Source organism: Panicum hallii, chromosome 7, assembly GCF_002211085.1.
Source record: "Panicum hallii strain FIL2 chromosome 7, PHallii_v3.1, whole genome shotgun sequence".
In the NCBI taxonomy this organism is placed as follows: Eukaryota; Viridiplantae; Streptophyta; class Magnoliopsida; order Poales; family Poaceae; genus Panicum; species Panicum hallii.
Window position 1 is genome coordinate 9,929,648 of NC_038048.1, and position 25,065 is coordinate 9,954,712.

The window sequence follows — 25,065 nt, forward strand, 5'->3', positions numbered from 1 at the left end:
GCAATCTTCTTGAGTAATGGCTATATTGACCAACTCGTTAAAAGTGTCTACCCTCACAAGATTCAACCATTCTCTGATCTTGGTGCTCAGACCATGACGGAAACAATCCCGCTTCTTGGCATCGGTGTTTGCATGGTAGCCCGCATACTGACACAGGTGATTGAAAGCTTGTGCGTACTGCATTACGGTGCGGGTTCCCTGAGTAAGAGCTAAGAATTCATTGAGCTTCCGTTCAATGAGTCCTTCTGGAATATGATGCGCCCTAAAGGCGGTCTGAAACTCTTCCCATGTGACCACATGTCTTTCTGGCTGCATGGTATGGTAATGATCCCACCAAATGCAGGCAGTGCCGCGAAGCTGATGTGCTGCAAAGAGTGCCTTATTTGCTTCTAAACATGGTGTGGATTGTAACGCAAACTTGGACTCAATAGTCCAGAGCCATGCAATAGTGTCGAGAGGTTCTTCAGTCTTGTGGAATAGTGGAGGCTGTGTGCTGAAGAAATCCTGATAACCAGCAGATGGAGGTTCATCCCGACCTCGGTGTTGGTGATGGAATTGGTTCATCTATGCTTGCACTAACTGATTAAGTAACTCAGTCTGCCGTGCCATTTCTTCTACCAGATTTGGAGGTGCTGGGGGCAGTTGTTGGAACCGCTAGCCTGGTCCAGCCTGAAACCTTCAGGGGTTCCACGCGTAGCACCAACCATCTGAAGAATGGAAGAAATCCATTAGAAATCACAATACTTAGCTTCCATTTTCAGAAATATACTGCATGAAAAGAAAACATATGGAGATAGTGCAACATATTGATAGCTTGATAGATAACTGGATAGGAACTTGAATTAAAGATCATAACTGGTGGTCTTTATGTTACAGCTTGGTAATCTACTAATTACCATTAAACCATACCTACACCTGCCACATCTAATACAACAAGTGGCCCTTAGGTCAAACTAGACTACTCACTCCCTATGTCACACTATACTACACTGAGTACATCTAGGATATCGATGATACGGATAAACTAGAAATCATTGAGGTTGCCCACAGAAGACTGGCTGCTGGAAGAAGAACGATTGGGCTGAGGATTTGGTTCTGGATCTCTGTGCTCGGAATCAAGATCTGAAACTCCTTCAATCTCCTCCGGGTCTTCTTCCTCATCTTCACTCTCAGGCTCCTCAGGTACATCAAGAGGTACCTGCTGCTCTTGGATCATATTAATGTGGTTGATGGCATTGTCTAGCTCAAGGGTGAGGTCATGGACTTGTTCCTAGAGGAACTCAATAACGGTATTGCGCTGAATGATTACTGTGTCACTCTCAACGATATGATCTTCTCGGTGAATAATGGTTTTATCCCGCTGTGCGATAGCTTCATTTTTAGCAATAATTGTAGCTTGGAGCTCTTCAATCTGAGTAACCTGTTGGTCAACATTTCTATGATGACTTTGGGCTATGCTGGTCAGCTGGTTCATACTGTGGTGCTATAATATCTGATAGTGGTGCTGTACATTCATGAATCTAATCATAGTACATAACATCTCCTCAGCCAGATCTCCCAGCAAATGGCCACCATGTGATTTTTGGAAAACCCACTCGGGGTAACGAGAATCTGCAGCAGGAAATAGGCCAATAGGATACACGGCAACTTCTTCTGGATGTTGGTCATAGAAAATATGGATAGCTTCAAGGGCTGCCGCTTCTATAGTATCAATGAGGCGATAACCAACCACACTACTCTCGATGGGCTGCCACAGAGGTTGAAAAGGATGTTGAGGGATGGTCATCTTCACTCAGCACCGAGGAACACCCTCTTCACTATACTCAACTCTATCATACTGTGGTGGCTCGGTGTAGCAAAATAACTGAAGTGACTCCCACAAAAGACGTGGAAAACCCTCCCATTGCAAGGCATTGGTATGAGCATGTCTCTCATGGTCCCAAAAGATCTTTGGAAATCCCGCCATCTGAAGCAAGAATTCAAATGGTGAGATTTGAAGGTTTTCAACCAAGAGTTTAATAGACTAGGCAATAAAGGTGAATTAGAGGCATAGAATGGCCGAAAGGCGATTACCCTACCGAGAACTCAACTAAGGCTACCACAAAAATCCTATTGAAACCACACTGGAGAAAGACAACACTCTATACGTCCTTAAAAGAACAACACATTCAATGCACTAATTTTGCTTGATGATGGATTATGCATGCACGTAATATTCGACCTCACAACTAAAAATAATGGCCAAATATTTTTGGACTTACGTGGTTAATTTCGGTGGCACAATACATACGTCTCTCCCTATAATAACTAGTCGATAAATCCTATCCGCCTTAACCTATTAATCGTGGTTAATGTACCTGCAGAAAACCACAGTTGTATATAGTGAACCTTTCATGCCAGCACGTCATGAAAGCATCCCCAAACATTACTGTTCACTATAGAAACAGTATCCGTACAATTCCCACCGTGCGGACGAGGTTAACATAAGTTACGTTTGCAACGTATTCACGAGGGTACCGTATAAAATGGGAATATGAACAGGGATCACCATACCCTGTGCCTAACCATATACTCCCAATATGATCAACTTATTGTTGATATATTTGCAGCATCTTAAGTAAGACACTGCTTGAGAAACAGCATTCGGTTCGCATCACCGACGGGAAGGCCAAGCTCTCTCAGTTGGCTGAGGATCCTTACCCTCTTACCTTAATGTCGAATATGTTGTTACAAAATATAAGGTTGATTGTGCTCGAAAGTAAGTTGTTACAGAAATGTAGTGCTAGAAGTTAGAGTAGTACTATATATATTAGTAGCCACCTAATAACTCCCATATAAACCTTTAGGGCTTTACGATCTAAGCACAAACCTTAACGAGTCCAACGTAATTTGTAAACTCTTTTGGTAACAAGTTTTTATTCTGAAAGCATTTTAAGAGCTGTTGCACTCTGTAAGCGTAAACCTACAGCTCTGATACTAGCTGTGGTAAAACTGGCTGAATTATTCCGGTTCAAGTACGCAGTCCATCGCTAAATAGGCGACAGAGTCTCAACGCACTTCAAACGGAACAACTCATTGGTTTGTCGGGTCACCGCCTGATTCAACCACGGTTACATAGGATCGACGTAGGTTTACCTCGCACGAAGGCGAGTCCAGCATTACAACAGCTCGCAACTTTTACATCATAGGATGATTAAACATTATTACACAGGGGTTTTATTTTATCCTAGCTAATACGAATTTATACAAACTACTCATCGCCATGAAGGCACCATACTTAGCCCAAAGCATGGTGTCATTCCGATGGGTCATTGCTGGCCGGGAACGGATCCTATTCCACGGACTAGCCAAACGGAACAGAACAGGACCAAGGAGAACTAGCCACTGAGCCCTCGAATGGCATACCTTAAAATAACATTACTAGCAAGGCTGAGTATACTAATACTCAGCAAGGCTTACCCATCAATTGGGTATACTTAGCCCATTACTAAACCATGAGAGGTTGAAAGGTTCTAGATTTTCTTTTGCGGAAAAGCAACAAAGAGTATGTCCTTACTTTCATATTTTAGCTTTCAGATTCTAGTTTCTCTTAACCATTCGAGGTAAGTACCTATACTAGTCAAGCAAGGTATATATTAGGCATCCATCCAAATTATTCCATTCACTATTACTGTTCTTACTCTATGTGGCAGAAGTATCAAGTAGTCTCAATCTCTGCGAGAAACAGACGATCCCTGAATACACAAGATACCCTTTTGCTAAACTTTAAAATAACTCTAAAAGCATTTAGTTTCAAACTAAACTCTAGTAATAAAAGTTGTAGAGCTAAACACCTGGAGTACAACAAAACTGGTTTGACAATTTTTGGATTTTTCTACAAATTCCTAGCGATTTTCAAAGTTGACAGCTTTGAATTGAGGAGGGTACTGATATCTTACAGAAAAGACCCTAGAAAGATTAAAAACATGCAATTGGGTCCTTGGCCGGGTTTTACAGAGAAGCCGATCAACGGTGATCAAATTCCGGCGAGGGGGCTCATCGGCGGCAAGGGGAAAGTGGGGCAAAAGGTTCAGGAGCTCACGGGATTGTCGGTGTGGGGCGGCGAAGGCGGCTCACGACGGTGAGCAAGACTGCGGTGGAGCTCCGGCGACGGTGGTCAGGTGGAGAAGAAGTCGAGGAAGGAAAATGCAGCCACGTGAGCTTGTAAATGAAGTCAAGGAAGACTCTTGGACGTGCTGCGAGAACAAGAAGGGTGTTGGCGAGCTGGAGCAGCTGCTGGCAGTCCAGCCATGTGCGTGGCGGCTTCGGGTGCCGGCGGTGCGACGTGGAGGGGCGGGAAGAGGCCAGTAGGGGTCGGGCGAGCGGCGGGCAGGTGATTTGGAGGGCCAGGTGGTGAGGTTAAAGCGGCGAGGGGCAGCTGGCAGCGTAGGAGCTCGCTGGCAAGGGGTGGCGGGCGGTGGAGCAGAGCAGCAGAGAAAACAGAGAGGGACGGGAGAGTGGAAGATGACGAGGACCTTGTTGGAATTTTTCAAAAGTGCAAGGACTCCACGGTAAAGTAAAATTTTCTGTCAAACCATAGCTCAAATGAAAATGTGCCCAAAAGCAAAAGTGTAGAGCTTAACACGAACTACAACTTTGCTTTAAGGGCCAGCTTCAGAAGAGTTAGGTTTTTGAAACTATTTTGAAATCCGACAAACTATCAAATTTCATATAAAACCTATTTAAAAATCACATTCCAAATGAAACCTTATGGTATTTTCACTTCTAACTATGGTTTAAAAGTAAGTACTTGCTTTCGCAAAACATCCCTTCACATATTTTGAATTTACCTAACATTCACACACATTTTGCAAAATGAGCCCTAAATTTTCCATAATTACATAAACACCCTTTTGTCTTGCCTTTAGGTTTTAAAACACATACACAAGATCAAACACACAAACTTCATACTAGAATCTAGTGTGTTTTATTTCCAAATACGTGAATGTCAGAGTTCAACCCGTTTGAAAGGCCTAATCATGCAGATGTTAAGCTAAATCTTCAATGAACGAAGAGCAAGGTGTTGGATCTACTAATCAAGAACAGAGCAAGGTGTTGCCCTTATGCCTGAGATCGGGCACGAGGACAGGTAAGAGTTTACAGATAACAAACGATGCATGAATAAAGCATGAAAGAGCTGATGCTACTCTATAAATGCCAAGATAACTAGTGTTACTCGCCATCAAGAACGCTTCAGTACAAGAAACACAAAGGTAGACAGGCAGGAACGATGCGATCATGCGAGACATGCTCGCGGCTGCACGGCACTTACCTAAGAAACCCTAGAACAGGGGTGGCGATGTGCCGAGAGTTGTTGTGAATGATTGTTTGTTCTTCTTTCTATTCGTAGTCCAAGGTACATATCTATAGTCCGGAGACTTGCCTTCCCTAACTAATCCTAACTGACTACGACATGAATCTTGGCTATCTCTTTCTAAACTATTTTAAACGCACACACCTATCTAGATACATGGCCAATCCTGGCCTCAAACGCCCGCGCCAGGGCCGATTCACAAGCCCACTACGATTATCTTTTGAACCCATCTTGCTTCACGGCCTACCTTCTGGCCCAGCTAAATTATGGCGATAACAGAACCCCATTCTCATCCAAAAGAAGAATGGAACCTGGCACATGTGTGTCGACTGCACGAGCCTGAACAAGGCTTGCCCCAACCGTTGATCAGGTGGTCGACTTGACTATAGGGTGCGTAACCCTATGCTTCCTGGACACATATTCAAGATACCACCAGATCGAAATGAAAGAGTCCAACCAGCTCTTGGCCTCATTCATTACCCCATTTGGCACATACTGCTATGTGACGATGCCCTTCGGCACATAAAGTTGTAGTTTTTAAAAAGTTCTACAACTTTTATTTTGACCATTTTCTCATTTGAGCTTTAGAATAGTGGGAAGTTTTGTTTTACAGTGAAGTCCCTATAATTCCTATAATTGCAGATAGGACCCTAGGATCCCCCCCCTTTTCTTCCTCCTCTATTTTCTCTGCCGCCGCAGCAGCGCCGCCGCTGGCCGCCGTTGCTGCACCGCATGAATAAAGCATGAAAGAGCCGATGCTACTCTATAAATGCCAAGATAACTAGTGTTACTCGCCATCAAGAATGCTTTAGTACAAGAAACACAAAGGTAGACAGGCAGGAATGATGTGATCACGCGAGACATGATCGCGGCTGCACAGCACTTACCTAAGAAACCCTAGAACAGGGGTGGCGATGTGCCGAGAGTTGAGGGCAATTCCTGCTCCAGCGCCGCTCCACGCATCGCCAGCACGCTCTGCCACCACCTTAGCGCCTCCCCGCTGTCCTCTCCCGCGCACGCCACGCCGCTCCGCCGCTGCCCGAGCCGCCAGCAGCTGGTTGCCATCGACCGCCGTGCCGTGCTCCTGCCATCGATCGTCATCTATTTAAACTTGAATCAAGATTGCTGCGGCCCTCTTTCACCCGCCCACTTACTCTCTTCTTCTTTTCCTAGACCGAACACTGCCGCCGCCATTGAGCGCCATTGTCGTCGCTCCGGGCCGCCGTCGATAGCTTGCCCCACCTCTTCTCAATCCACACCAACCCCTCCAACAGCTTCGCCTTGTTCCCGTGAAGCTCGCCAGCCCCTCCATCGCCACCCTTGAGCACCGAAACCACCTCGCCGTCGATCTCCCTCTCGCCGCCATCCCAGGTCGCCGTGGGGACCAACCCTTCCGGCCATCCTAGCCCACGCCAAGTGGCTCTTGTGAACCACCTCGGCCTCCTGAAGCTCCTCCCCCACCTCCGATCCACTGCCGGTGAGCCACCTCGCTGGAACACCGCTGTTCCCCTCCCTGTCCCTTGTTTCAATCCGGCCAAGGACTTGATTGCTTCGATTTCAATCTTATTAGGGTCCTTTCTATGAAAAAAACAGTGGTCTATCAAGAATAAAAAATTGTGCTAGATCCTGATCATGAAAAATTATGAAAATATTTTTGAATGATTTTTCTGATTTGCTTAACATGTCCATAAAGTTTCAGCACCTGAATCTATTTGGGACTCTAGATATAAATATATCTTGAAATAATAGTGCTGATTTTGTTTATTTTTTTAGCACTATTCCTGTGGAGATAAAATTCTGATAAATATACAGATGCTTTATTCATGCTTCATCAGTACTCAATTAAATTTATAGCTCCAGTACTACCGTGGTTTGATATGTGGAAATAAAACATGTTCTAGGTGCTAATTAATTGAAATATTTCTTCTAATTGATGTACTGCCTAAAATATTCAGAAAATTTTAGGATAAGATTATTTCAATTAGGTCTATTTATACTAATTTTTGTAGTATTAGTAATCACTCCTGACTTAGGGTTTGATTATTTGATCAAAAACAAGAGTTTTTAATAATAATGACCCTATTTCTTTAAAGAATAATTAGTCTAGTTCCTCAAATCCACTAATGGTGTTTAATGGAATTAGTTTGGTAAACTAGGATCAGCCCCATGCTACCTAATGCAATTAGTTTGGTTGCTTAGAGTAACTAAACATGTCACTTAATGCAATTAGGTAGTTTAGTATGTACTCGATAAATGATTGCCCCCTAGGAAAGTAGATGATAGGTTTGCTAAATAGAATATTTATTTATTGGATTGCAACTTTATTGTGAAATGAAATGAAAGTGTATGCATTCCCTAAATTATAATGTTTGCATATCATGTAGACTCGACAACTCTCGCTGACGAAGATTATCAGCTAATTCCGGAACCAGAAGAAGGAATTTCCGAAGACCCCGAGAACGTCACCGGAGATTTAACTGAAGCCCCGAACCCCGGTTTGGAAAGTTTTAGTGTTGACATCTCTAACCCCAGCCCCGCCATCGAAGGCAAGCCCTGGACATAAACTCTATTTTCATACACTGCAATTTAAATATTGATTTATTATACTGGTGCATCTAAGTTCTTAGGAGTTGTATGGAAACCCTAGTCGCACATTCGTAGGATCCTATGTACTGTATATTAGAGCTTGAGTTCGAGTAGCTGCTATCCTAATAAGACCGGTAGAAGTCGAGTGATTGTCTGTCACTCGCGAGCTTTATAGGAGTTGCAATGTTTACATTCCTGCAATCACTATAAGAATAATGGATGGGGTTGTGATTATGATTCATGACCTTGGTAGAGACCCCGTCTGTGTTGATAAAAGTTTGATAAGGTCGCAGTGTGTGGTAGCGGTGGTTAAGCAATTGAAAGTACTAGCCACATGCCGTGAATTATGGGTAAACGGTAAGCCTAGTAATCGATTGGCCCGAGGAGTGAACATACCCCCCACTACTCATAATTTGGTTTTTCGCACATGCACCAACGTGCGGGAGTATGTTCCGCACAGCGTATAGGAGTACGGTCTTGTAGTCGCGCTACAGGCGTACGTCCTGCACATTGGATGTGCGTATGGTCCTACAGTCGCTTGTGGTGGCACTGATCCATGAGTCGGAATGAAAGGCAAATGGTTGCTTTGGAATAATTGTTGGATGTTCGAAGCGTGTGAGTTAGGTTTACCCTTGCAAGGTTTGAAAATTCAATTCTGAATCGTCCGTTTCTCGTGGAGATCATGACTGCTTGATCCCTTTGCCACATAGAGTAATAAGAGCAACCTTACGATTATCAAAGATGATGTTTGTTTAAAAGATTCTACCTTGCTTGAGTAATTATAATTACTTACCTAGAATGGGTAATTAACTAGAATCTGAAAGCTAAAATTTGAAAATTAAGGATCTACTCTTTGGTGCTTTTTAGCAAAAGACAAACCCAGAACTTTTCATAAAGCCTTCATAGTCTAGCTACATGGCTACGTATACCATGAAACGGGTAAGCCTTGCTAAGTATTAGAATACTCAGTCTTGCAATTTAACTGTATTTCAGGTAATCCTCCTGAGGACTCTACTCTGCCTATGCTCTGGCCCTATGCCCTTCCCGATGGTTGGTCTGTGGAATGGGATCCGTCCCCGCCCAACACAGGTTCCTCCGAGTGATGTTGGGCTTGGGCTTAGCTCGATATCCGTTCCGCGATGTCTGATAGTATCATATTTTACTTTCCGCTGCAGATACTCACCCTTTAAACGGTTTTGTATAAATTCTTACTAGTTAGGTCTTACTACTATATATATCCGAACCTCATGTAATATTATGCCTGTGATGTAAAATTGTTGGTGCTTGTATCTCTGGACTCGCCTTCATGCGAGGTACCTTGTTTTGATCCTGAGTTAGGTGGTTTTATCGGGACTTTACCTGACAGACCACGGGGTTACACTATTTGAAGTGTGGTTGAGTCGTTGCTGCCTTCCGAGGAAGGTTCAGTGCACTTGAGCCAGTCAGTATGCAGGGTCTGGCTATCCTCAGCCTCGCCGGTCGAGGATAGTGACACGCATAAGGCGGAGACTGGTTGGGGATCTAAATCAGAGCCTTGGTATGGACCCAATCCCCGAGTGTCTCCTCAATCGGGGATGCGAACCAGGTTCTCCCTAACCGGGTGGCCAGTCAGAGTCATGGGCTCAGGCAGTCTGGACGGAGTCACGGCCCATGAGGATGGTCGTCTGTTCCTGAAGTGGTCTTAGGCTAACTAGAATGCGAGTAGAAAGTGGGCCTGCTGGGGACCCTGCGTCACTGGACCCATCAGAGGCCCCTGAGCGGCTTTGCGATTTGTTTAATCATGAAGGCGCTTCTTTCATCGCACTGTGTCCTAGCTCAGAATGAGGAGTCGCATTGTGCTACTTCAGGCATGACCTCCGATTGACTCCCCCCTGTGACCGCAGGTTTATTGGGGTCGCTCTGATCTGCCCTTGTAATGAATGCGCCATAGTGGCACCAGCCACCCATCTTAGAAGCGGAATATCAAGGCTTGCCTGATCCGTCATGTCGGCCCACCGCAAAGGAGTTCTTCCCTGTTTCCCCAATGAGGGTTTCCATCCTTTTGAGGCAGAGCTGTTGTGACATTCAGGTACTTAGGATTAAAACACACTAGATTCTAGTATGAAGTTTATGTGTTTGATCTTGTATGTGTGTTTAAAGACTTAAATGCAAAGGGAAAAGGGTATTTTTGTTATTATGAAAAGTTCAGGTCCTTTTGTGCAAAATGTGTGTGAGTGGTAGGAAAAATCAAAACATGTGAAGGTTGTTTTGCAAAAAGGCAAGAAATTACTTTTAAACCACAGATTGAAGTGAAACTACCCTAAGAATTCAATTGGAGTGTAGATTTTAAATAGGATTTCTCTGAAGTTTAAAATTTTGCCAAGTTTTAAAATAGATTCAAATCCTTAACTCTTTTGGAAACCAAACCTTAAAGCAAAGTTGTAGATCTTGTTAAGCTCTACACTTTTGCTTTTGGGCACATTTTCATTTGAGCTATGGTTTGAATGTTGTTTTGGATTTATGATGGAGTCCCTCCATTTTTGGAAAATTGCAGACTAGTCCTCATCATTTTGTCTCTGCGCCGCTCCCTCTCTCTATTTTGTCTCTGCGCCCGACCGCCGCCCGCCGGCCGTTTTCCTCCCACGCCGCTTAATACTGCGCCACGTGCCCTCCAGCGCCGCGCCCACCACCTGCCCGGCCTCCGCTAGCCCCTTCTCGCCCCTCCATGTCGCGCTAGCGACGCCCGAGAGCGCCACGCCTCCCGCCGGCTTGGCAGCACCTGCTCTTGCTCACCGTGCCTCCTCCTGGACTTGAAGCACGTCCCTGAGCTCCCAGTGAACTCACTCTTGCCTTCACGTACTCACATTTCCACTGTCTTCCTTCTTCTCGAGCGCTACTCCTCGCCGCAGCTCCTGCCCGCCGTCGTCAGCCGCCTCTGCCGCCTCCCACCCGCGATCCAGTGCTCCAGTAGCACCACTGCAACCCACTGAGGCTCACAGACCCGTCCAATTTCACTTTCCTGCACTCGAGCAGCCCGGACCACAGCGCCGGTGAGCTCGAGCTCCACTGCCGCTCGGTCTCGCCATCATCCCGGCGCTCCGCCGCCTCTCAGCCCCGGCCAAGCACACCACCAGCACCACATCATCGCGTGGAAGCTTTCCATCCACTTCCCCGCCGCTCTCCTACACTCCGGCCACCGGAACGCTGCCGTCATCCCTTGGAGCCCCGCCGCCCGCCCCTTTTCGCCATCGACTCACCGTTTCAGCCCCTCTCTTCCTCAACATCGGCCACCCCCGTGACTGTGGCAGAACCAACCTGAATTATACCGGCTCAAGTACGCGAGTCCACTCCAGAGGGCTCCAACGTGCTTCAAACGGTATAATCCCTTGGCCTGTCGGGTAACGTCCCGATAAACCACTGATACACAGGATCAAATAAGGTTACCTCACACGAAGGTGAGTCCAGAGATACAATCACCATCACATTTTATATTACAGAGAATTACATTACAAGAGTTTCCAAAAGAAATACGAAGTTTTAAACTTAAAGAAAACATTACAAACTGTTGAAGCTATGATTCTTTAGCATCGGAAAACATACACGACGATTACAACACGTCGTTAAGACGGATGTCATGCTAAGCCCGGGCACGACATCACTCGGTATCATCAATGTTGGCCGGGGACGGATCCCAATCCACGGACCAACCTTCTGGAAGAGCACAGGGCCATGACAAGGAAAGAGTAGGGTCTTCAAGACACTACCTGCAAAACATATAACTAGCAAGGCTGAGTATACTAATACTCAGCAAGGCTTACCCGGGATTGGGTATACTTTAGCCCATAACTAGACTTATGAAGGCTTATAATAGTTCTGGGTTTATTTTCAGCTGAAAAGCGACTAAGAGTATAACTTACTTTCCAGTTTTAGCTTTCAGATTCTAGTTTGATTAGCCATTCTAGGTAAGCACCTATACTAAACAAGCAAGATAGAGATTATCATCCATCAAGATTATTCCAGCAACAATTACACTTTTTACTCGATGTGGCAAAAGGGATAAGCAATCTCAATCCTCGTGAGAGGCGGACGATTCGAATCGAATTTAACCTTGCAAGGTAAACCTAACACACACGCTTGGAATACCAACAGGGCATTCCGAAGCAACTGTTTCCCTCATATTCCGGGTTATAGATTATAGTGTAAATAAAGTAGTGGGATATGTCCGGGGCTTGCCTTTACTGGTGGGGCTGAAGTTAGAAATGTCAATATCTTCCGAACTTTGGTTTGGGGCTTCAGTTAATCTCTTGGTGACGTTCATTTGGACTTCAGGAACATCCTCCATAGACTCCGGGGAGATCTCGTAGGTATCGTTGCCGAAGTAGTCGTATCTACACGTAATGCAACATTACATTCAAGCGTGCACACAAAACTATTTTATTTCACAGCAAAGTTGCAATCCAGCACTCATATAACACACTATTCACATAACAACCAAAAAGGTTTGAAGCTAAACTTAGATAGAGCTTTAGGAGGAAAATCAATTTGGATCGGCTACTTGTTGAAGATTACAACAGAGCCGATGGGAACAACAAGGGTTTAACCGAGATGTGCCAAGTTATTAACCTAGATAACTAGGTGTGGTTGCATCGACTCGATTACGTCAGCATGACTATTGAGTGACGTACAGCCGATGGGAGTGTGGTTAAAGGTATATGACCGATAGATATATATAGCCGATCTCTCAGTCGATAAATCGGCCAATAGAAGTGTGTGGATAAGGATGGAAAACTAAGGATCGATCGGCCGTGTTTGACTGATATGGAAAAGCAACTAAGATCGACATGGATAGGTCGATGGCAAGAACCCTAAGATTGTGTATATACCTTTGATATATTGACTATATGCAGTCGATGTAGTGACAGAACAAAAGAACTGTATCGGCAGTAGCCAATACTAGAAAGGTAATAATCATATCAGCTAACTAGTCGATGGTAGGAGCATCGACTGACAGCTGTTACATAGGAACATCATAGACTCAAAGAAAACGGATGTTAAGAGGTTGGGTTGATAACCTGATACTGAAGCATAACTGTCGAGACGTACAAGCCAAGCAATAGATACACACGGACTAACAAGGATCTATATACGAAGAGAACCTTAAGGAAATGACAATCAAAACAAGGACAGAGTCTGGATGGCAGGAATCTGAGTACTCGTGTGAAAAGATTAACTAGAGATCACACATCTGTAGTTGAGATATACATCTGATGATCTATACTCAGCTACAACACATGCATACAACACAAGGTATAAGTAAATCATTCATTCCCTAATATTTCACCTAGACCACAAATCAATTTTCAATACAAGAGTACAACATAAACTTGTAGATTTCGATCTAGGGTTTCAAACAAAACTGATTTTGCATTTTTTTATGAACTTCTTACAAATTTCTATGTAATGTAGAAGTTCATTGGTTTGAAATAAGGAAAGTTCTGGAAATCTTATAGAAAACATCCTAGAACTTTCTAAAACATAGCAATCAAGTCCCTGGTCCAGGAAAACAGATAACAGGAAGTTAACGACGATATTCCGGTAAAGGAGTCGCCGGCATTAAAAAGACCCAGTGAAACAGGGCAAACCTTGGGGTAGCTGTGGTTATGAAGGAGAACACGCGGAAAGTGAATTCCCGCGGTAAACAGGATTGGTGATGAGAAGAGCTCGACGGTGACGAAGAGTAGAAGTTGCTGGATGTTGTGGATCATGGGACGAGACGATGGAGCCGAATGGGTTCGCTATACCGACTTCTCCACGAACCCTAGGGTTTTCCTGCTCATGAGCTGAACTTCTTCTTCCCAAGCACATGCGATGCCAAAGCCTGGCCGACAGGACACCTCTGCTCGCACAAGAAGAAATCCTCCTTGATCTGACTGCACCGCATCTCCTCCGAGCTCGTCACACCCGACCACTATCTTCGCTTCGCGGCTTCTCTTTCTGACTTGCCGCGCTATAAGCGCTTCTCTGCCTCCACGAGGATCAAGGGAGTTCACCGTGCGTGGCTCCTCTGAGCTCATCGCATCCGGTCGCCACCTCCACACATCATTGCTCTACACGTCGTCGCCCTGCATGGTTATTCTTCTTCCTCCTGTTGCCGGGCCTGCACTCGCCTCGGCCTTGCCGCGTCGCAGGTCCCTCCGCGGCCGTCCTTGCCAAATTATCGCTGTGTGCGGCCTCGCTGCCCTCCGTGTGTGTCGGTCCCGAGCCGCCACGCCTCACCTCCGCCCGCGCACGTCCGAACCGCGCGCGTCCTTGGCCCGTATCGCGCTGCTGCTCTCGCGTCTGAAACCGCCCTGCACTTCACTGCTCGCTCCGGGCCGTTCACCTCCGCTCAAATCCTGCTCCTGCATTCACATGCTCACGCCGCCTGCATCTGTGCCGCGCTTGCTCCGGCCGCCCAATACCTGCACACACTGCCAGCTTCTGCGCGACACTGCGTGCACGCTCGCGCGACCTGCTCGGCGTCGCTTACCTTTGCTCCTGCACTGCCCGCGAACCGCTCCAGCGCCCACAAGTCTGCGTCATACTCGCACGCTGCCAGCTTGCTGGGCACGCGTGCGTCTGCTCCTGGGCCGAGCCGCGTCCCCTTCCTGCGCGCCAGTGCGCCTCCACTCACCCGCGCGCACGCGCTCGCTCCCATGCGCCGAGCCACGCGCCGCTGCTACCCGCTTCTGTGCGCTGCGCGCTTGCTCCCATGCGCCCGCGCCTGCCTCCACCCGTGCCACTCCACATCCGCGCTCTGCCTAGGCACCGCTCGCCCAGCTCCAACCGCGGCCGCCGCGTTCCAGCTCTCGGTCCGCTCCGCTCTGCGCGCTGTGCACCTGCGCGCGCTCGCTCTCGCTCAGCCGCTCGGGCCGCCAGCCACCCGAGCCCGCACCGAGCCGCCGCCGCCGCATCCCGTGACGCCCGCACGCGTGCTAGCGCCCTGCTCGAGCCTGGCTCCCGCACCGCCAGCGCGCCTACCGCGCGCGCGCTCCTGCGGCCGCCTGCCGTTGCTGGCCCGCACGCTCGCTGCCTAGGCCGTCCTGCTCCGTCGCCCTTGCGCCTGGGGACCGCCCGAGCTGAGCCTCGCCTGCGCGCGCCTGCACACGCACCGCTCGGGTCCGCCAGCACCTGCCGCGCCCACGCTCGCCGAGCCGCCACGCAGCCGCGCCGCGCGCGCCCCGCGTGGGGCCGCCTGCGCTGGCGCCCGCAGCTGCCTGGGCCGGCCTCCGCCTGAGCCGCGCCCGCCTGGGCCCACCGCTCCCTGCGCTGGCCCACCTGCTGCTGCCGCTCGCCCCCCCCTGCGGCCTGGCCGCCAGAGCTCCGCCCGAGACCAAGCGCCTGGCCAGCGCCTGCTGCTCCCTGTGCTGTCTGGTTGGAGGAGAGGAAGTGGAAAAACAGGAAGGGATAGAGATGGAGAAGAGGAAGGGAAAATGGAATTGAACAGAGCTGCTGCCGTGAGGAAGGAGATAAGGGCGCCAGAGATAAGGAAACAGAGGAGAAAGGGGATTGGTTTTCCCCAAGGGCTTATACATAAAATCAGAGAAATGCAGGGACTTATTTGTAAAACAAAATTTTCCATCAATCCAAAACCCAAATGAAGAAATGCCTAAAATGAAAGTTGGAGAGTTTTTCAAGATCTACAACATTGCTTTAGGGCCCAAGTTCAAAAACTCAAAACTTGTATTTTTACACGTGTATTTTTGAACAAAAGTTGGATTTGTATTGTGTTTGTCCTAAAGAATGAAATTTTATAAAATTCAGGACCTAAATGCAAACATTTATAACACGTCATGATGACGGGATAGACTCGTCATAATGATTGGATAGACATGTCATGATGACTTGCACTTTTACACTCTAGTCCTGAGTAAATTTAAAAGTTACTTTTGTAAATCAAACATTTGCATAAAAGGACTTGTACTTTTATAAATTCACATAAATACCCTTATTTTTACCACTTTACCCAAAATTTTTACACAATTCACCACACACATATTTCAAATGAAACTTTCAAATAAACATACATCTTTACAAAGGATAACATAAGAAAAACATGTTTACCAAAACCACCTTTCACTTATTTTGAAATTACCTCCCATCCAAACACATTTTGCAAAAACAACCCTAGGTTTTTCTGTAATTACAAAAATACCCTTTTAACTTGTACTTTTAAATTTTCAAAAGTTTCACATAAACTCACATAAGCTTTATATAAACAATACTTATTTCACACTTAACAAATTATATGCCTAGTTTACAAACACATGAACTGTCACAGCCCTCCCCCCTAAAAAGAATCTCGTCCCGAGATTCGGACGAAAGACTCTTTAAGGGAAGAGAAGCAAATCACCCATCAAAGTGGCAAGAAGGAATCACACCAGAGAAGATTGAGGTTGATGACGAGAGCATGACGAGATGAGTATAACGAGAGCATGAAGAGATTGTACATAGATGAGTTTGACAAGATAAGAAAGGAAAAGGTGATCAAGTCCTCGTAGAGCTAAGATCATCATGTGACGATGATAAATGTCGGCGACATTCATCACAAGGCTCATGGATAGCAAGTGAGGATAATGCAAGAGGTGAATAAGTGATGTTTAAAATATTTCTGCTCAGAGTTTATTATCTGAATGACTTTGATAATGTTGATTGCAAAATATACCTATTTATACTGATGCAATCAAGGGATAATGACGAAATGCTCTACTCAAAGAGCAATGCTCGATATATAACCATGAATGTGATGCATTGTTGAGATATATGATTATAACGATGGTGCAACATGAGGATGAGGGATCCCATACATGATCAAGATGGTGCATAAGATACAATGCAATTGCCATGATGCTGACCAAATGATGCATATCCCATGATGCAAAGATGATGATACTTGTAATGTATGCACGTATGAAATGCATGAAGTATGATGTATACCGTGATGAGTTGATGATGCATATGACTCGCATTCTACAACCGTTCTCTTATAACTAACGCCTGGGTAGGTCTATATCCTTAAGCGAGGATCAAAAGTTAGGACACTAGTAAGGTTGCATAAGAAGAGTTTGCAGTGGGGTTACGTCACATGTACCTAGTCACCAGTGCGCCCCTAATGGCTCACTCATGTGACTGCAGTGCACATGTGGCCTTAGGTCCCGACACGGCATCAAGGTCATGTGATTAAACACCACCACAAAAGAGAAATAGCAACCCTGTAGTGCCAACAGCAACAAGATAGACTTAGGAAACCGAAGACAACCCAAAGCTATACTAAAGGCGCACCCGTTAGTTAGTCTACGGATTTTCGATGACGATGCAACACTATGTACTGACCAAAGATGATATATGCTATGATGCATGATTTTTGCCGGAAGATTTGTATCCAGAAGTAATTATGGTCATACATCTTTTTAATTTATCCAAAATCATCTGAGCAAAAATTGAAGATGCAGCTCTCAGATGTTGTAACCAGAATAGCCAACGATATAAGGTACAACACCAAGAGAGGATGAATAGATCACTAGATGACGGATTGAAGGGTTTAAGGATAACCATCAAGGTGTAACTATCAAAGAAGAAGTTCAATGGTTCTGCCGAAACAGATTTAAAACAAATTCAAGGATTTGATTGGACTGTCAAGCTAAGATCAGCGATAAGGTCCAAACATGATATAACCCACTTGATTTTCAAAAGACTTTCTTAACTCTAAGATAGCCCAGCAGATTACATTAACTCCTACAACACAAAGTCAAAACAGGCATTCAAATACAAGCACATATTTCAGTACAACAACGTAACAAACAAGGCAATCAAATCAATCCAAAATGTCAAGATGCATGCATGTTGTACACGTCCTCACAACCAAAAATAACTGCCAAGTAATCTTGGTCTTACGTGATTAGTTATGGTGGCATCATATAAATACGTCTCTCCCTATAATAACTAGTCGATAATCCTAACCGTTCAGAACCTATCGAATCATGGTTAGCATTCCTGCAGAAAACACAATAGGTATATACTGAACCTTTCATGCCAGCATGTCATGAAAGCGTCCCCAAACATTACTGTTCACTATAGAAACAACATCTGTACAATTACCGCCGTACAGACAATGTTAACATACGTTGTGAAAACAACGTATTCACGGGTGTACCGCAAAATGCGAGGAGGTTGCTGTTCATACCCCCTTACCTAACTATATACTCCCAATGTAGTCAACTGAAGTTGGTACATTGGCAGCATCTCAAGTAGGCCACTGCTTGAGAAACAGCGTTCGGTTCGCATCACCGACGGGAAGGCCAAGCTCCCTCAGTTGGCTGAGGATCCTTAGCTCCTTACCTCATCATCGAAGATGTCGTTACAAAAAGTAAGGTTGGGTTGTGCATAAATTTAAGTTTTGACAGAAAGTAATGCTGGTAGTTAGAGTTATATACTTATACATATTATAGCCACCTCTATTTCCCTCATAAACATTACCCTAGGGCTTTACGTACTAAGCTCAATCCTTAACGAATCCAACGCGGCTTTGCCAAACATTTTGCTGGTCAAGCTTTTATACTAAAAGCATTTTTAAGGTAAAATGTATCTCCAGGGTAACCTTATAGCTCTGATACCAGCTGTGGCAGAACCAACCTGAATTATACCGGCTCAAGTACGCGAGTCCACTCCAGAGGGCTCCAACGTGCTTCAAACGGTATAATCCCTTGGCCTGTCGGGTAACGTCCCGATAAACCACTGATACACAGGATCAAATAAGGTTACCTCACATGAAGGTGAGTCCAGAGATACAATCACCATCACATTTTATATCACAGAGAATTACATTACAAGAGTTTCCAAAAGAAATACGAAGTTTTAAACTTAAAGAAAACATTACAAACTGTTGAAGCTATGATTCTTTAGCAGCGGAAAACATACGCGACGATTACAACACGTCGTTAAGACGGATGTCATGCTAAGCCCGGGCACGACATCACTCGGTATCATCAATGTTGGCCGGGGACGGATCCCAATCCACGGACCAACCTTCTGGAAGAGCACAGGGCCATGACAAGGAAAGAGTAGGGTCTTCGAGATACTACCTGCAAAACATATAACTAGCAAGGCTGAGTATACTAATACTCAGCAAGGCTTACCCGGGATTGAGTATACTTATGAAGGCTTATAATAGTTCTGGGTTTATTTTCAGCTGAAAAGCGACTAAGAGTATAACTTACTTTCCAGTTTTAGCTTTCAGATTCTAGTTTGATTAGCCATTCTAGGTAAGCACCTATACTAAACAAGCAAGATAGAGATTATCATCCATCAAGATTATTCCAGCAACAATTACACTTTTTACTCGATGCGGCAAAAGGGATAAGCAATCTCAATCCTCGTGAGAGGCGGACGATTCGAATCGAATTTAACCTTGCAAGGTAAACCTAACACACACGCTTGGAATACCAACAGGGCATTCCGAAGCAACCGTTTCCCTCATATTCCGGGTTATGGATCGGGGCCACCACAAGCGACTGCAGGACCGTACGCACATCACTCGTGCAGGACATACGTCTGTAGCGCGACTACAAAACCCGTATTCCTATCTGCCATGCAGAACGTACTCCCACACGTCGGTGCGTGTGAACATAAAATAAAGGTCGAGTGGTGGAGACAAGTCCATTTGCCGGGCCATTTGGGTACTAGGCTTACCGCTTACCATATTTCGCGGCATGTGGCTAGTACTTTCAAAAACTTAGCCACCACTACCACATATTTCGACCTTATCAACTTTTAACGAAACAGACAGGGTAAACTTCCAGGTCATGATACAGCACAAGACCTTGTCCATCATCCTTATAGTGGTTGCAGAAATGTAAACATGCAACTCCTATATCGCGCGAGTGACAGGAAATCACTCGACTTCTACCGGTCCTATTAGCGGAGCAACTATCCGGTAAGGACTCGGGAGCATTACATTGGATTCCTAGGATTCATGCATCTAGGGTCTCACTTCAATTCCTAGACTTAATGCAAAATATAATATAGATAGACATAGATTGCAGTGTAAATAAAGTAGTGGGATATGTCCGGGGCTTGCCTTTACTGGTGGGGCTGAAGTTAGAAATGTCAATATCTTCCGAACTTTGGTTCGGGGCTTCAGTTAATCTCTTGGACTTCAGGAACATCCTCCGTAGACTCCGGGGAGATCTTGTAGGTATCGTTGCTGAAGTAGTCGTATCTACATGTAATGCAACATTACATTCAAGCGTGCACACAAAACTATTTTATTTCACAGCAAAGTTGCAATCCAGCACTCATATAACACACTATTCACATAACAAACAAAAAGGTTTGAAGCTAAACTTAGATAGAGCTTTAGGAGGACAATCAATTTGGATCGGCTACTTGTTGAAGATTACAATAGAGCCGATGGGAACAACAAGGGTTTAACCGAGATGTGCCAAGTTATTAACCTAGATAACTAGGTGTGGTTGCATCGACTCGATTACGTCAGCACGACTATTGAGTGACGTACAGCCGATGGGAGTGTGGTTAAAGGTATATGACCGATAGATATATATAGCCGATCTCTCAGTCGATAAATCGGCCAATAGAAGTGTGTGGATAAGGATGGAAAACTAAGGATCGATCGGCCGTGTTTGACTGATATGGAAAAGCAACTAAGATCGACTTGGATAGGTCGATGGCAAGAACCCTAAGATTGTGTATATACCTTTGATATATTGACTATATGCAGTCGATGTAGTGACAGAACAAAAGAACTGTATCGGCAGTAGCCAATACTAGAAAGGTAATAATCATATCAGCTAACTAGTCGATGGTAGGAGCATCGACTGACAGCTGTTACATAGGAACATCATAGACTCAAAGAAAACGGATGTTAAGAGGTTGGGTTGATAACCTGATACTGAAGCATAACTATCGAGACGTACAAGCCAAGCAATAGATACACACGGACTAACAAGGATCTATATACGAAGAGAACCTTAAGGAAATGACAATCAAAACAAGGACAGAGTCTGGATGGCAGGAATCTGAGTACACGTGTGAAAAGATTAACTAGAGATCACACATTTGTAGTTGAGATATACATCTGATGATCTATACTCAGCTACAACACATGCATACAACACAAGGTATAAGTAAATCATTCATTCCCTAATATTTAACCTAGACCACAAATCAATTTTCAATACAAGAGTACAACATAAACTTGTAGATTTCGATCTAGGGTTTCAAACAAAACTGATTTTGCATTTTTTTTATGAACTTCTTACAAATTTCTATGTAATGTAGAAGTTCATTGGTTTTAAATAAGGAAAGTTCTGGAAATCTTATAGAAAACATCCTAGAACTTTCTAAAACATAGCAATCAAGTCCCTGGTCCAGGAAAACAGATAACAGGAAGTTAACGACGATATTCCGGTAAAGGAGTCGCCGGCATTAAAAAGACCCAGTGAAACAGGGCAAACCTTGGGGTAGCCGTGGTTATGAAGGAGAACACGCGGAAAGTGAATTCCCGCGGTAAACAGGATTGGTGATGAGAAGAGCTCGACGGTGACGAAGAGTAGAAGTTGCTGGATGTTGTGGATCATGGGACGAGACGATGGAGCCGAATGGGTTCGCTATACCGACTTCTCCGCGAACCCTAGGGTTTTCCTGCTCACGAGCTGAACTGCTTCTTCCTAAGCACATGCGATGCCAAAGCCTGGCCGACAGGACACCTCTGCTCGCACAAGAAGAAATCCTCCTTGATCTGACTGCACCGCATCTCCTCCGAGCTCGTCACACCCGACCACTATCTTCGCTTTGCGGCTTCTCTTTCTGACTTGCCGCGCTATAAGCGCTTCTCTGCCTCCACGAGGATCAAGGGAGTTCACCGTGCGTGGCTCCTCTGAGCTCATCGCATCCGGTCGCCACCTCCACACATCATTGCTCTACACGTCGTCGCCCTGCATGGTTATTCTTCTTCCTCCTGTTGCCGGGCCTGCACTCGCCTCAGCCTTGCCGCGTCGCAGGTCCCTCCGCGGCCGTCCTTGCCAAATTATCTCTGTGTGCGGCCTCGCTGCCCTCCGTGTGTGTCGGTCCCGAGCCGCCACGCCTCACCTCTGCCCGCGCACGTCCGAACCGCGCGCGTCCTTGGCCCGTATCGCGCTGCTGCTCTCGCATCTGAAACCGCCCTGCACTTCACTGCTCGCTCTGGGCCATTCACCTCCACTCAAATCCTGCTCCTGCATTCACATGCTCACGCCGCCTGCATCTGTGCCGCGCTTGCTCCGGCCGCCCAATACCTGCACACACTGCCAGCTTCTGCGCGACACTGCGCGCACGCTCGCGCGACCTGCTCGGTGTCGCTTACGTTTGCTCCTGCACTGCTCGCGAACCGCTCCAGCGCCCACAAGTCTGCGTCATACTCGCACGCCGCCAGCTTGCTGGGCACGCGTGCGTCTGCTCCTGGGCCGAGCCGCGTCCCCTTCCTGCGCGCCAGTGCGCCTCCACTCGCCCGCGCGCACGCGCTCGCTCCCATGCGCCGAGCCACGCGCCGCTGCTACCCGCTTCTGTGCGCTGCGCGCTTGCTCCCACGCGCCCGCGCCTGCCTCCACCCGTGCCACTCCACATCCGCGCTCTGCCTAGGCGCCGCTCGCCCAGCTCCAACCACGGCCGCCGCGTTCCAGCTCTCCGTCCGCTCCGCTCTGCGTGCTGTGCACCTGCGCGCGCTCGCTCTCGCTCAGCCGCTCGGGCCGCCAGCCACCCGAGCCCGCACCGAGCCGCCGCCGCCGCATCCCGTGACACCCGCACGAGTGCTAGCGCCCTGCTCGAGCCCGGCTCCCGCACCGCCAGCGCGCCTACCGCGCGCGCGCTCCTGCGGCCGCCTGCCGTTGCTGGTCCGCACGCTCGCTGCCTAGGCCGTCCTGCTCCGTCGCCCTTGCGCCTGGGGACCGCCCGAGCGCCTGCACACGCACCGCTCGGGTCCGCCAGCACCTGCTGCGCCCACGCTCGCCGAGCCACCGCGCAGCCGCGCCGAGCGCGCCCCGCGTGGGGCCGCCTGCGCTGGCGCCCGCAGCTGCCTGGGCCGGCCTCCGCCTGAGCCGCGCCCGCCTGGGCCCACCGCTCCCTGCACCGGCCCACCTGCTGCTGCCGCTCGCCCCCCCTGAGGCCTGGCCGCCAGAGCTCCGCCCGAGACCAAGCACCTGGCCAGCGCCTGCTGCTCCCTGTGCTGTCTGGTTGGAGGAGAGGAAGGGGAAAAACAGGAAGGGATAGAGATGGAGAAGAGGAAGGGAAAATGGAATTGAACAGAGCTGCTGCCGTGAGGAAGGAGATAAGGGCGCCAGAGATAAGGAAACAGAGGAGAAAGGGGATTGGTTTTCCCCAAGGGCTTATACGTAAAATCAAAGAAATGTAGGGACTTATTTGTAAAACAAAATTTTCCATCAATCCAAAACCCAAATGAAGAAATGCCCAAAATGAAAGTTGGAGAGTTTTTCAAGATCTACAACATTGCTTTAGGGCCCAAGTTCAAAAACTCAAAACTTGTATTTTTACACGTGCATTTTTAACAAAAGTTGGATTTGTATTGTGTTTGTCCTAAAGAATGAAATTTTATAAAATTCGGGACCTAAATGCAAACATTTATGACACGTCATGATGACGGGATAGACTCGTCATAATGATTGGATAGACATGTCATGATGATTTGCACTTTTACACTCTAGTCCTGAGTAAATTTAAAAGTTACTTTTGTAAATCAAACATTTGCATAAAAGGACTTGTACTTTTATAAATTCACATAAATACCCTTATTTTTACCACTTTACCCAAAATTTTTACACAATTCACCACACACATATTTCAAATGAAACTTTCAAATAAACATACATTTTTACAAAGGATAACATAAGAAAAACATGTTTACCAAAACCACCTTTCACTTATTTTGAAATTACCTCCCATCCAAACACATTTTGCAAAAACAACCCTAGGTTTTTCTGTAATTACAAAAATACCCTTTTAACTTGTACTTTTAAATTTTCAAAAGCTTCACATAAACTCACATAAGCTTTATATAAACAATACATATTTCACACTTAACAAATTATATGCCTAGTTTACAAACACATGAACTATCACAGTGACCGCCGTGAGCTCCTGAATCTTTTCCCCCACTTTCCCCTCATCGCCGGTGAGCCCCCTCGCTAGAATTTGGTCGCGTCGATCGGTTTCTCTGTAAAACCCAGCCAAGGATACAATTGTAAGGATTCCAATCTTTCCAGGGGCCTTTTTGTGAAAAATCAGTACCCCCCCCATTTCAAATCAGCCAACTTTGAAAATCCATAGGAATTTGTAGAAAAATCAAAAAATTGTCAAACTAGTTTTTTTGTACTCCAGAAGTTTAGCTCTACAACTTTGGTTACTAGAGTCTGGTTTGAAACCAAATGCCTTTTGAGTTATTTTAAAGTTTAGCAAAAGGGTATCTTATGTGTAACTTTTGCATGCTAGCTCTATTACTTGTGATTTTTGGTGTGTAGCCTGGTTAAGTTGTAAGTAAGCTTGTGTAAAAACATCACGTGCTGTACTGAACCCTAGCTTGAACTAATTTAAACTTATGCAAATCAAGCTTGAAATGGTTTAAATTTATTCAAGCATTTTACTAAGGTTTTCATGCTTAGATCTTTTTACCATGTGATGTTCTGTAATTGAGTAGTTTATAATAAATCTTTCAAGAATTTATGCCACTGTTTTGCCTAAGGTTTGAATTGAAACTTGAAATTTAAGCTTAATTCAAATGCTTTAGTTTTTGTTTTTAGAAATTTATGAAAAATTCATAGTAAGCTCATCTATTAGAAGTAAGCTTACCCACAAAAATTCAAGGCTATAGCCTTTGTGGATTTTAAAATAAAAATAAAACTTTTTAACCTAATTCAATTAATCCAATTAATTATGACAATTGAATTAAGATACAAATAGTAGGTTTGAATTCAAATTTCTTGTTTTATGAAGTTGTGTTTATCAATTTGTTAGACTGCAACTTTATCGTGAAGTAAAATTCTTAACTCAAGAACCACCTAATTCAAATCATTGTATATCATGTAGAGTCAGTGACACTCAAC